At 43.6% G+C, this 15,140-nt stretch overlaps 1 non-coding gene across 1 annotated transcript; it reads right to left on the reverse strand.

Annotated features, from left to right (window-relative positions):
- Positions 1-13,918: 13,918 nt before the first annotated feature.
- LOC136490309 (small nucleolar RNA R71) lies at positions 13,919-14,026 on the reverse strand. The gene has a single exon (XR_010767599.1). It is a non-coding gene; the product is annotated as a small nucleolar RNA R71 (small nucleolar RNA).
- Positions 14,027-15,140: the final 1,114 nt, after the last annotated feature.

Consider the following 15,140-nt stretch of genomic DNA (forward strand, 5'->3'; position numbering starts at 1 on the left):
GCTCCACCAACTCGAGGACATCATCCGCCCCCATCATCATCGAAGATAGCCGGTAGCAGGGATCAGCTCTCCGGTGGCGGCGCCATTGAGCTACCCTGCCCGTCCCATCGCAGCATTGCATGAATGTGGGGACAAGCAGGGACAACTGCCGATGACTGTTCCATTGGGCACTTCATTGCCCGATCCAGCATTGGATGAGATCTGAAAGATGGGATGTTGAGGTGGAGCACCAGACAAAGAAGATAGAACTAGAAGATAGGTAACTGTAATGAGTTTAGAAAAGAAATCATGTACTTGCTTCCCCGCCTTAGCCTCCACTTTTATAGAAGGATGGGCAAGATAGGCGCCCGTTGGAGTTCCCTTCGATTGAACTAAGCGAGAGCAGGAGTTAAGACGAGGCCACATCTCACAAGATCTTAGTGGACCACGCTTCTCCCCGCGGAAGTAATGGTGATGGAACGGTGTTGGGAGTTGGACAGAGAAAATTAACTCGACCACGCGGCTTGGCCCCTCTAGCGCTAACCACACGATTTTGGGGATGAACCGCTAGCCTATTTTATTCTTATCATCTGCTTTGAATTATCTTTTGTAATGCCAGAGGTGGGTAATTTACATTCAAAATTAGGGGGTTCATGCGGTTTACATACACGGTCCACACGGTCTACACCGTTGGGGCCTCTAATTAGTAATCGTAGTTCGTAATAAGATAGTAAGATAAGATTCTTTCATTCTAAATTTTTGTCGCATTTTCATACACGGTTTACGCGATTCACACGGTTCAGAGGATGATGATTGACTTCCCCGAGACGTTCAACATCCCCGCGTGGCGGAACATTCAAGAACGGAGCGATCATAAAATCCCAAGAAGGTTTTTTGGAACTCACCTTGCTCCGCTCTGATCCCCTCATCCCCAGTGCTCCTCTCTATCGTGACGTCACTCCCCGACCTGAGGATCTGTCTTTTGTTACCATTGTGCGTGTCCTCGTTCCATGGAGAAGCTCCTAAAGGATGTGGCTGTTGAGATTGCTAGGTGCGTCACTGTGGCTATAGCGGATCCCATGGAAGATCTTGGCAGCCTGCAGGCAACCTATTCGTAGATGCGTAGGGTGTGCGGCGAAGCCGTATTGGGACCGAGCATAGCACTGCGGCGGATGCTGCTGCATGGGATCCAACATGGGACCTGGAACCGCTTCTATGACCACGAGTACCACGTCAAGCTCATCGCCAGGCTTTCTAGCGTTGGCAACCCAGAGGCCTACTTCTACGCTGGGATGCGCGCCGTTTTCGTGGAAGACCGCAGCACGCTCATGCCGCGGTTTGACATGCTTGAGCACTCTGCCATGGTAGGCCATGATGTTGCTGCATTTGTTCTCTCCCTTGTACTCCACAGGTCTAATAGCGTTGCTGGCAACGACAACATTGCCCTGCGGTGGTTGAGGAAGGTCGAAGGTGATGAAGCGGGCCCGAAGGTGAATGTGACATGAAAGAATGAGAAATGCACATGGCGCTTTCAACAGGCCATGTTCATGTTACAGGACTTGGCTAGGACGGACATTAGTGCTCTGCCTCCTCTGGCCATGCCGGTGCGTCGCCAGGACGGACATCAGTGCGGAGGCGGAGGCTACGGCGACCACGCAAGATGGGAAGGTTGGGAGAAGTGGGCTATGTTCTGCAGCGAGGAGTGTAGGATCTGCAATGAGTGTGATAGGTTCTTCACAAGTATGTGGTAGATTCTGGGCAGATCAATGTTGATGTGTATATATCTGGATGATGGGGATTTGTATGATAAACTCTTCATTTTCCTCAATACAATGATAGGCAAGTACGATTTCTTTCTAAACTTGTTACAGTTACCTTCTCGTATGATGCAGTTCAGATTCCCTTGCACATGTTTCTAATTTCTTAATACAAGTTGTTCAAGTCATCTCCATTAATAAACACGAGCGGAGAAGGCAACGGTCAAGGTCCATGACATCCACAGCAACCCACACGAGTCGCAGGTGGCGGAGTAGGAAAGACAACGCGGACCATTTGATTCCCTGCACTTTACTATCTAACACTAACACTGAATCAACGTATGAAACGGTGACGGGAGCTCCAATAATGACAATTTACAAACACAGCAAACCAATTTGCAAATAAACCAAGGCAAATACTTCCACCCCAACACCATCTCAATGAGGTGCTTTATCTCACGTCTATGTAGCCAAGGCAAATACTACGACACTTCAAAAAACACAGCCATTCAGTTATAATTGTTTTTAAGGCAAAAACTATACATAAACGACACAGTAACAATCATCACAGCAATTTTATTGATAACTTCAGTTACATTCCACAGTTGTACAATAACAAAGACATATCAAAGACTATTGGGTGTACAATAACAAAGACCTGTCAAGTACAGGTATATCCTATAGTCGAGTCTGGAGACAGGCAGTGCAAGCTAAGGACGAGGCAGCACCTCGCAAAACTTCCACCAGCATCTCAATGAAGGAAACCATTTTTTGTCCACCTTTCTTGTGTAGTAACTTCCTTGTCGATTAGGATATGGTGGTGCTCACGTTTTGATTCCTCAGACTGAACAGCAGGCTTGGAAATGAGAACACAGAGCTATTCAAGAAAGTGAAAGAAAAGGTAAGGTGAAACTTCCACTAGCATCTGCACCTCTCACGATCGAGAGAGGGAGAGAGCAAGAAGAAACTTGCGAGAGGGATAATATATGGGTGGGTTGAGAGAAGGATGCAAAGATCTTTATAGCTGGTCTCTAAGTGAACCCCCTTAATCGCAAAACTTCCACTAGCACCTAGATCGAGGAGCCCCCGCTGCGCTAGATGCCGGTAGTACCCAATCTTGAAGGCCTTCTCCCAACGCAGCTGCTGCCACCGGAAGAGTTGGAGAAGGAGCGCCATGGCGATGAGAAAAATATAGATGGTTGGCTCAAGAGCTTTTTCTGTATCTATCTGTATCTAAGGAGGAAGGAGTGTGTGGATTGCCAAGAAGCGCATCCAGCCCCAGCATAAATAGGCCAACCTTGAAGAAGAAGCGGAGAGGAGCAGTTAATGGTGATGCAACTGTGTTGTGGGTAGTTGGGAAATGGAGAAATAACTCACGCTGAATTTACTACCGTCAGTGCACCAAATGGTCATGTAGGAGAAAATACCACTGCCGCATCTATTGTTAACCCATCGGTGGTAGAAGTTTGAACTATTGGTTTCCTTCATATGAGGCCTAGCTATCGGTGCAACCGGTGGTGGAACTATAACACCGTCGCTTCTATCGCTACGGCTGTGAAAGTGGCGACACTGATAAATCAATCTGTAGTAGTGAGTGCCCTAATTGATCATGAAAACTGTGGCGCATCACACAACTTGCATCACAGCCAGGACCATCGATCTGCACAATGTTTTAGGTTAATTAAGTTTTCCTTAATTGTATCTCGCAATGAGATAAGACCGATGCACTCAAGTGACTGGGTGTCATCACTATGTAATTAAGCAATGGGTGCCATCACGATGTAATTAACCAACTGACAAGGAATTTATTATGTTTCGTTACATTGGTTTTGTTACATTAGCTATGGCTGTGCAAGCAGTTTCTTTACAATATTATCAGACGGCTATCAGAGACAATCTCGGCCTGACCTATCCAACTACCGTGAGTCGACGCTTACGGTATCCCCATTGGTTCTCAGATAGCTAGTCTAAAAATAATTCTATTAGTTATCAATAAGAGAGGCGAAATAGCTAGCGACTATCAAATAGCTAATATAGCACGATCTCCTAGAAACCTTCCACTACAATGTTCATTTTTTATTATTTTCAAGCCTCATCTATCTAGCTGTTTGCAAATTGCCATTAAGGATGTCCTAGTTCAAGCCTTCAAGGATTGTTTTGCTACTAGTACGGCTTGCATTGTACTAATTAATTAACCTTGGGAGTCGTCTTTCTTATCGAGATTGCCAGGCACCATTTATAGGAGTAGTTCTTAAGCGCCCATGCCTGAATTTGTCAAAGTCGTTGCGAAAACCTCGAGGTCACCTCTGTGATGTCAACCACACACTGCAAGAACAGAATCGTTTGGGTGATCCGGGAATGACTGTGTTGATCTTCAAACATGCATGCGTGCAGTCCGTGAAGACTTCATGCATGTAAGTCGTCGTTTACTAATACTGTTAGTATAATGCTAGAGCCTGATACAAAAGATATATAAACCCTGGGTTACATTACTATGGGTGATCTCGTTATCTTTCGGCTATCGTGTCACCAGCTGTGCATGTTTCACTGTGCTGGAGAGAATGGTCCAATGCATAGTCATGAGGATCATGCATATTTGAGTTTATTGTAGTATGAATGTTTTTTGCAGGTTTTTTTTTGGACCGTAACGATTCATCCCAAGCAAAAGCCAAGAAAAAGCAAAAAAAAAAATCCTTGTGAAAGTAAAAAAAAATCACTCGATCTTTTGTTTGTTCTCAGGTAGGGTGAAATGGAGTATACTCCCTCCGTCCCATTTTAACTGTCATTGTCGCTTTCCGAGAAATCACGTATACTCAACCTTAACCAAATATATATGAGAAAAGAGCTTTGCTATGGTACACCCATTACATTATAAGAGATAAGATCCTGAATGAATCTGAGCCCTTGATTTTGAAAATGCATACAGCATTGAAACAAATAATAATTAACTAAAATATTTAGAAAAAAGAAAAAGAAAAGGCAGGAAATCTCAGCCCGTCCTTCAGCATTATTGGCCTCCTTCCTTATCCCTGTGTTGACTAGTGAGGAAACAAGAAAATCTATATACATGCTGCTAGTAGTCGATATCACATACGATGCAACTAGCGCCCGAACGTCCGGCGCAAGCACGCGTCCGGACGCCCCTCGGGACCATCCGATTGAGATAATAGGAGTCGCCCAAATCTCATCGAATAAAAGAACGACGGAAATAAAACGGACATATCCGATGCAATAGAACGAGCACGCCCCCGCGTGCGGCCTATCCCCCGCTGCGCCACCGTGCCTCGTCGCGTCGCCATCCCCCGCCGTGCCACCATCCCCTGCACGCCCGTTGCCCTCCACGCCCCATCCCCACCATGCCCCATCACCCGAATGTCCAATGAGAAATTTTCCATCGGAAGATTTGTTGCAACACGGAGCAATGCGAGATGCAACATCAGAAGTATTACTTGTTTGCAACATGAGAAAAAGTCTCTTGCAACATCAGAACAAGGCTACTACAACAACAGAACAAAGGTACGGCAATGCGAGATGCAAGATCAGAAAAAAGAGACTAATGCAACAAAGAAATATTACTTGTTGCAACATCACAAGAAGGCTACTGCAATAACAGAACAAAGCTACTACAATACGAGATGCAAGATTAGAAAAAAGAGACTAATGCAACAAAGAAATATTACTTGTTGCAACATTACAATAAGTCTACTACAACAACATAACAAAGCGCAATGCGAGAAGCAACATCAGAAAAAAATAGATGCAACAAAGAAATATTACTTGTTGCAACATCAGAACAAGGCTATGCGAGATGCAACATCAGAAACAAAAAAAAGAGACTAATGCAACAAAGAAATATTACTTGTTGCAACAGCAAAACAAGGCTAGTGCAACAAAGCTCGCCGGAACCCTAGCCATCGCCACGCCCCTCAGATCCAGAGTAGGAGGAGGAGGAGGAGGAGTAGGGCTCAGATCCAGAGAAGGAGGAGGGGGAGCGCTCAGATTCAGAGGAGGTGGAGGGGGGCTCAGATCCAGAGATGGACCGACCTACCTCGTTGGAGCCGCCACTGTCGTCCTCATCTCCGGTTGTGGGAGGCACTACTGGAATCTCGCTTTTTTCTATGGGTGCAAAAACCCACGGAAAAATTCGAATACCGTCAGGAAAATATTTTTCTGACGGTGTACCGTCAGAAAATAACCCACAAAAGTAGAATGACAGAAAAATCGACTTTTTCTGTGGGTTCACCGTCAGAAACAATTTTTCTGTGGGTCTCACACGCACAGAAAAATTGTGTTCGCCCAGATTAAAACTAATTTTTCTGTGTGTTAATCCACACAGAAAAAAGAAATAAATGCACAGAAAAACACATGTTTTTTTCCGTCGGTCTAGCAAACTCACAGAAAAATTCATTTCGTCCAGATTAAAAATAATATTTCTGTGTAGCCAGCCTCACAGAAAAAAAAGTGTTAAACACAAAAAAAATTATTTTAAAACAGTAGCAACAGTATATTAAAATATATATTGTCCATACAGTAATGAAGTCTGCAAGCACGGCTCATAACTAATGACTATCATCATATTTCATCATACATGAATAGTATCATTTAGCCATGCATCAACATGTTACGTTCAGCAATCTTGATACATATAATCAGCATGAAAGTTGTTACATATCATTGTTGTTCATAACAATGGACTCAATGTTTCAATGTCATTATACAGTTACAAAACACAATGTTATTGAAACCATATAAACAAAGCACGGCTACTGATCAACATATCTACAATCTGTTCTCAAACTAAGAAATTCCCAAAGCCTCCTGCAAAAGACCATTTTTAATTAATTAGAGTAATCTTGTGAATAGGAAAAAATATTCAGAGGTAAAGAGAAAAGTAATTTCTAATAGACATTGAACTGAATTAACCATAACTCAAGATAGTGTCTGATAGCAACTACCAACTCAAGATAGAGCTATGTTTAGTAGATTACTACCCGATCAGAGTGATGTTTACCTGAGGCGCAACTTCCAGCAGTCTACAGTTGCAGGCCTTCCACAGTTGCTAACTAATCACTCTAGGCTCCAGAGGCCTTCCACTGATTGGGGAGGCTGGAGTAGTGGAGGTGGAGTGGCTGCAAAGCCAGCAGATCAGGACACATGGGGAAATGCCAGGGGCAAAAAGAAGGCAGATGGTAACCGTCAATGGGAGGAGCAGCCAAGCACTTACAAACGGAAGAAGACAAATGTTGATCATGATTCCTCCTATAACAATGTGATGCCACCATCAGGCAATGCTTGGAATGCTGGAGATGGAATTGGAAGACCCCCAAGGAGACCGGATGAGAGGGGTCCACCTCCACCAAGACAACAGTTTGAACTAACAATAGAGGAGAAGAACATTCTTTTAGAAGTTGAACCCATAATATTCTGTTGTTTCTACCGGTTACCATTTTGTGAACCTGGATTTTTTCGAAACATGTTGCCCCCTTTCCATTACTACAATGGAAACTGTGGACAAAGCATGAATTTAAGTCCTACACTCTTAATGAATTGAAACTGTGGCGACATGAAGAAATAAAAAGATCAATTATTTCTCATCTATCTAATCTATCTATCGGGGCACTGAAGCTTCAATTGTGTATCCACCTTGCAATTTGATAAACAATTGAGAGGAAAATTCAATAATTGCACATACTCTGTATCCAATGTGCTGATTGGGACGAGTTTGATACTGAGGTATGCTGTGCTGTGCTGTGTATTCTAGCGGAAGATATTGGCAATTCTAATGGGATTTTTTTCTGTTGCAGGTCCAGAAAAGACTCTTCCAACTAACAGTTGCATACAAAATTGGAAATAAAAACAGCTTCTCGATAGATGCAGCAGTTCGAAACATAACCTTACAAATTGCTGTGACACAAGTTTTTTCTCTTTAATGTAAACGAACATGTCTAACAGCAGTCTAATCATACGCATCTCAAATTGTAGAGAGGGGAAATATTGTTTTGATGTGGAAAGTAGTATAGGAGATTTATAGACTCACACAAATGGATTTCTGGTCTTGCAGCAGCTGTTGCATCAATAAGAACTGTAACTTTCTCATAGTCCAGTGCTACAGCATCAAAGACAGTCTGCCGAATGCAATTTGGTGTCTGAACTCCTGAAAATGAACACATACATGTATAAGTAGCATGATGATGTACGATGTGATGCTTGACCTCTCAAGCAGAAAAGAAAGGTTTGCATCTTTGTTTCAAATTGTCACACAAGAAAGAGGAGCCAAACCTGATCCAATCTGAACAAACATTCAAGTCCTAACTCTTAGCATCAATCGGAGCACAAAAACAAGCTCAGATACAGGTGTCAGCTTGGCTAATATATTGAATTAAAAAAAGTCATGTTCTTCTACAAATAGCAATGCAAAAATCACAGAGCTCTATTGAACTGAGCTAATAGAAAAGAAACTATTGGTCATTCCAGATCCATTAGAGAGCAGTATGTCAAAAGCACAAGAACTACATATATTTCACCTGGAGCAAAAGAACAAGAGCAAAAGAACTCGAGAAATGGCTCAGATTTACCCATTATCAGCATGACAACTGCAACTTAATTTCACCTGGAACTTAATTTAATTCTCTCTCTCTAATGGGAATTGAACTGGCCACAGAACTGGTTGCTTGTACTGGTACAAGCCATCCTAGTTAAGCAGCAAACAAAACAAAATATCCCAAGTACCAGCTCATAAGGTGCTAAAGTGCAGAACTTCTCTAATGGAAACTTGATTCATCACAGCCACTCAAGAGTAGTACAAAACAAAAAAAGTCACAAGTCATAGTTAGGGAAGGGGAGAGCAGCGCGGCACGAGACTGGAGTTTCATATCATCTCAGCTCCGCAAATATCACATATCAAAATGATTGATCAGGTTGATATATGCAAGATATTCAAGATACTGTTTTCGTAGCATCTCACCTGAAAAGCAACCAGGGTAACAAAACAAACAAGTTAAAACATCATCGCAGATCAGAGTCATCTAAATAAAAAGCTGGACAACTTCTCAACAAACCGACTGCACCTTTATCAAGTAGTTACTAGAAAATTTTCAGAGCTCTATCATTGCCCAAGACTACTTATAGACAATCCTCGATTAGTTAATTTTGTGTTCCGTCTCTAGCAAGTTCAGTCATTTTTCACTTTAGGAGTTCAATAGACAAAAAATATCTGCACATACAGATAGCTAGCAGCTTGGCATACATCTGATTAAAAGTTAATATCAATCTGCATAATCTGGTTTACAAGAGCAAGTGATTGCAACAAATCCAGAACAAAAATGTTTTGATTCATGGGTATTGGGCAGTGTATTTCTTACTTCTTACCCGAGCATCTCCAGTTCAAATATATTCTACAAAGCTTAGAGAATGCAAATAGATAGGACACCATCAGCTAAAGCAAGAGCAGCAAACAATATCCATAGTTCTAGTAAAGAAAATCAACAACTAGGAAATCAACAACCGTCCGTTCGTTGGAGTCAAGAACAGCTTCCCAGGATCCGGGAGAGGAGGGCCGCCGCCACCACCATGCCCCGCCGCCGGCCACCACCACCACCACCACCGCAGCCACCGGCCGGATCAGGGAGAGGGAGGGCCAGATCCGGCCGGGTGAAGATGGGGGAGGGGAGGGGCACCCGCCGGGGAAGAAGAAGGGAGAGGGGAGGGACGCCGGCGGGGGAGAAGAAGGGGGAGGGGAGGGCTGCCGCCACAACCACGCCCCGCCGCCGGCCACCACCACCACCAGCACTGCAACCACCGGCCAGATCTGGGAGAGGGAGGGCCGGATCCGGCCGGGTGAAGAAGGGGGAGGGGAGGAGCGGCCGCCCGCCGGGGAAGAAGAAGGGGGAGGGGCGGGGCGCCTGCGGGGGAGTATGCTTCTCGAGATGTAGATGAGGATTGAGGATGATGATGGCTTACGGTTGGGGCTGGGGCTCATGAAGATCTGGTTATCTGGGCGCCCACGGCCAGAGATCTACCTGTTGCACGGATGCCGCCGGCCTCGTCACCACATAGTGCGGCGCCACAGATGGAAAACCTCGTCGGCAACGCACCAAGGGCGAGCCACAGAGAGCCCTGGTCCCGGCCCCATCGCAGGATGGGCACTCGGCCGCCCTCACCGAGGTTCCCTCCTGCCATGGCGCATCAATAGAGGATGGAGACGCCCTTGGATCAGCGGCGGTGACGAGGTGCCTAGGGTAGCAGTCTAGCAGATGCGATGGTTGTTAGGGTGAGGGAGGGGCGGGGCGTGATTGCGTGAAAGGTGGTTGCGGGATGTGGGTGCCGAGCGTTTCCAGGGAAGGCTGGACGAGGCATAGCGACCATAATGGACCTGGATGACGATCGAGCATTTTTTTTGGTCGTCGGACACTTTGGCCAACTGTGGAACCGATGGCAGATGGAACCCAACGACCACATATTGTCTATGGTGGCTAAGTTCTGGTCGTTGATGTGAGGATTTGTTGCAGTGTCATAGCCCTCACTGTCGCAATCTAAGACCAACTCCGGTGTACACTACACCGCCATATTGGCTTATGATCCATCTGTTATAAGGTCCTTACTTCCATCGCATTGGAGCATGACCCATCCGTGGGTACACACTACCACCGTTGAATTGGCAAACGAACCGCCTGTGTGGATGCTATCATCACTGTCGCATGGGCACATCAACCGCTAGTGTAGTGGTCACCAGCACCGTCATTTTGTGCTTCGAACCGACTGTCTACGGTGCAACTTCATTGTCGCTTTGATGGTCGACACGTCTGTAGAGGTAAACATCACCATCACTTCAGCGTATGAACCGTCAGTACAAAGGTCACGGTCACGGTCACCGTCACCTTGCACCACGATTTGCCTTTGATGATCGTTTAATCAGTGTTAGGTTAGTGAACGATTCGACGGTGATACACTTCTATCTATGCCGCATAATACGTATAGCGACGGTGTTGGACGTTTGCACCACCAATGACGGTGGTGATAACAAAACAATAAACGACCCTTAATATCTTATTGAACACAAAGCATACAGATATAATCATTGCATCCATAAACCATGTTCTTACAATAACAATGGACGCTTACCATAATATCTTTCTCAACTGATGTCCTAACACAAGCGGTACATAGAATGCAAACTAAAGGTACAGATCTCTATAGACTTACATAATAAAATGATGTAGCTATGCTCCTTCTATGTGGCAGTCTGGCTTGCTAGGTAAAAATGAATATAATTAGTGCATCCTTCGAATTGGTAGGCAATGCACCATGGAACCCCTCTTCCTTCTCCTAGCCAATGGAGGAAAATTGTTCAAAAGCACTCAACTCCACCTGCACAAAGCAGCATAATTAATAATATTCAATACACCATTCATTCAGTTACAAAGCCCAAATTGGCCTATATATAGAATCAAAACAACTACCTACTTGAACAAAGGCATCGCGTAATTACAACAAAATACAGCATATGCACCTTTACTGCTCTGCTATTGACTCCATGAACAAGGGAACATAAGGAAGATTGTGAGGTCTGCCGCTCATACATAATAGTTTCTAGGTACTTCTAGGATAACCGATGGACTAGGCAGGGAGGACATGAACTTTACTGCAGTTCATGTCATATGCAAGTAGTGATTTGTCCTCCCTAACACAGATAATCAAATTCCATTATGGATGAACTGCAATCACTATGTAGGCCGCATCACAAACCTCGATACCAATTTCAATATTTTTCTTTCCAAATAGCTCCAGCGTGGTCACCTTATGCTTCAATGCCCATTTACTAGTACCATAGTCTTCAAGGATCCAGATTGAAAGTTCATACCTATTCAAAGTATCAGCGGTACATAAACACAACTGATTCTAAGCTTCATAGATGGAGATTGCATCACCAGTTGGCCTACTGTTGACGGTAGTTAACAACCAATATAAATCATCAATTAAACATGCAAAAGGGCATAAATATAATCACCAACAAAGGTCTAGGTGTTTAAACTAATAAATTCCATAAGTTTAGGTGAATCGGTGTTTTCAGCAGGGTTTAATCAGAAAACCACCAAGAAAGATCTAAACGTCAAAGCAAAATACAGAATTCCACCTCGGTACCTATGTGGGAAGGCTCTAGAAGCATCCATAAGGTGAACCACCAAAGTAGGGGCCCACCTGCTGATAGGTGCCCGGCCTCATGGTGGGTCTACCCAACCCCTCCTAGCCCCACCTATCAGCCAACTTCGAGAGGTGGTCTCCCACCGCATTTGAGGATGCATCTAGGCCGTTGCTTAAGTTGGTTTGATCCAAGGGCTCATGTTGGACCCTCGGGGCTATATAACCAGACCCCTGCCTCCCCCAGACTCATAAGTCATTAAGTCATTTGAAGATAGAAACCCTAATCTCCTCAGAGCTCCTCCTTCTCCATAGCATAGCTAGTTAGGATAGATCAAGAGGGAGGCAAGCAGGACTTCACTTGGATTCCCGATCTTGTCAAGAGCGTGGTTTGATATAAACTCTCGTACTCCTCTCTCTCTTGTTTCTCCATTATTTTTATATGCTAGTTACAAGTGTTATGACAATATCAAAATTCATCTTATTGATGTTCTTCATGATGATGTTCATCGTCTACTTTGATTATATATCTAGTATAGCTAGTTTATCATTGTGTTTATGCATAAGTTCGTATAGCGCTCACTCTGATGTACACGGGGTGGGTGGTCAACATTGTGTAAGCGTGGTGTTTATATGTTGTTTACCGGTGGATACACCCTATATTCTAGGCCATGTGGTAGATCGCGGATGTGACACTCCTGTTGAGTCCTTTGTAGTTCACTCCCCGAATATAGGCGCACGTAGGGTCCAATTACGAAGGTAGAATGAGCTCTGCCCTCAATCTTCCTTAGTAATATCCCTTCTGTGTAGATATAATGATCATCTTAGCCATGATTACTAGGTGTAATTGCACTAATCAAATATGTGCTTTGACTTGTAATTAAGAATGACTTAGGAATTATTCCTCTAATATTCTACCTGACCATGCTAATGCTATAGAAAGGAGTGCTCTAAGTGATTTATCATTATCATTACTTATCATATATACATATCTTATCTTATGACTTATCCCTGTTTTGAGTAGAGTATTGGCTATAGTTTGTCTCTCCTTAAATAGTATAAGTTGACAATACATATCCATGCTAGACCTTCCCAGTGCTAAAATATAAATAACGATACCAGGAATACTCTCGGGTAAAATGCTACAATGGTATAATTATCTGTGTGCTTGCGGATACTTTTCATTCATAGATTTATATATTCTTTCTCTAGTCACTTGCATTAATAAAGAACTGCTTAGTATTATTCTAGTAGTGCTACTATGTAGTACCAACAATACCTTTCGACATCAACACTAGGGATGACAACCTAGTAAAGCTAGGAGGTATAGGTTTATAATAGGTGGCTAAGTACTTTAAACAAGTGACACATTAATAAATACCACCAAGCATTTTTGGCGTCGTTGCCGGGGAAGGTAACCAGCAAAGGAAGTATTGATAAACTTATACTTATTGATGTGATCGAGGAAAACCACTGACCTCTGCTCAAACAGGATTACCCCTGTTTTGTCTACTTTTGTATCTTATGTAGGGTAATGTATGACCAGTTTTGACCTTCTAACAAACTACATTGAAGATCCAGAAGCTTTAATCAGGTGAACTAGAGCTAAGCTCAAGAAGACTCCAACTTTGAAATCGGAAGACAACCATATAAGGAAAAGCTTAACACCAGAATTTGAAGCCATGGCCAACAGGACTCTCTGTGAATCTCTGCTCCAACTATGGCCAACATCCGTACTAGACCGACAATCAATGTCGGAGACAATGGATTCGAGCTCAAGCCGGCTCTCATCAACATGGTGCAAGCCAACCAGTTCTGTGGAAAGGCACATGAAGATGCAAGTGCACATCTCCAACACTTCCTGGAGATCTACAACACCATCACCATCAAAGGAGTAACCCAAGATGCCATACTACTTTGCCTTTTCCCATTCTCACTCTTGGGGAAGGAAAAGCAGTGGTTCTACTCCAATAAAGATAGAAATACAACATGGTATAACTGCTCCACCGCCTTTCTAGCAAAGTTCTTTCCCATAGGCAAGACCAATGCTCTGGTGGGAGAATCTCAAGCTTTCAGCAACAACATGACAAGTCTGTCCCTGAGGCATGGGAATGTTTCCAAGATTACATTACAGAATTTCCTCATCATGGGATGGAGAATTGGCTACTCATGCAGACTTTCTATCATGGGCTGACCAACAGTTCCCATGAGACAATGGATGCTGCTGCTGGAGGTGCATTCCCGTCACTCACCAAACCAGATGCAACACCTATTGTGGAGAAGATGGCCTCCAATCAAGGTTGGAATGAAGAACGTGCTCAAACCCACAAAAGAGTTGGAGGTATACATCAACTCAAGGAAGTAGACATGCTATCTGCCAAGATGGACCTACTGATGAAGAAGCTTGAAGATCATGCCAATGAGAAGCAAGAGGTCATGCACATTCATGACTCTCGCATGACATGTGAAGTGTGTGGAAGCACTGGGCATTTAGGGAATAGCTGCCCTAAAATCCATGAGGATGTGAACTTTGTCAACAATAACTACTCTCATCCTCAACACAATCAAGGATGGAACCAACAACAAAGACCAAACTACCAAGGTAACTATCAAGGTAATAATTTTAATAATTTCAATCAAACACCCTTGAGAGATTTAATTGTTGGTCAATCCAAGATTATGGAGGGATTATCTAGAAAGGTAGCTTCTAATGATAAAATTCTAGAAAATGTAAACAATATAATGGATAGCTTTGCTTCTGCCATTAAGAACCAGCATAGCTTTAATAAAATGATAGAATCACAAATAGCTCAACTGGCGGCTTCTGTTCCTCCAACCAACAAAGGTAAGATTCTAGGGCAACCGGAAGATCTAGAAACTACGAATCTTGTCGATATTCATAATGTAGCTTACTACTACACGGAGCCATCGATGGGAAGGTGGATAGATTATACCTTGTCAGATAAGAAGGGTGATCCTGGGAGACCTGTCATCCCCATCACCATTGGACCTCACATCTTCTAAGAAGCTGTCTGTGACTTCAGAGCAAGTGTCAACATCATGCCTAAGGTAATCTATGATAAAATTAATGGAGATACTTTGTTGTACACAAATATACATTTGCACTTGCAGATCAGTCACTCTGTTACCCCAAGGGAATTCTTGAAGATGCCATCATTAGAGTGGGGCAATCATATGTTCCCGTAGACTTTGTGGTTTTGGAAACAACTGGAGATGTAAGGGCGCCCATTATTTTGGGGCAATCTT

This window comes from Miscanthus floridulus, chromosome 10 (assembly GCF_019320115.1).
Source record: "Miscanthus floridulus cultivar M001 chromosome 10, ASM1932011v1, whole genome shotgun sequence".
In the NCBI taxonomy this organism is placed as follows: domain Eukaryota; kingdom Viridiplantae; phylum Streptophyta; class Magnoliopsida; order Poales; family Poaceae; genus Miscanthus; species Miscanthus floridulus.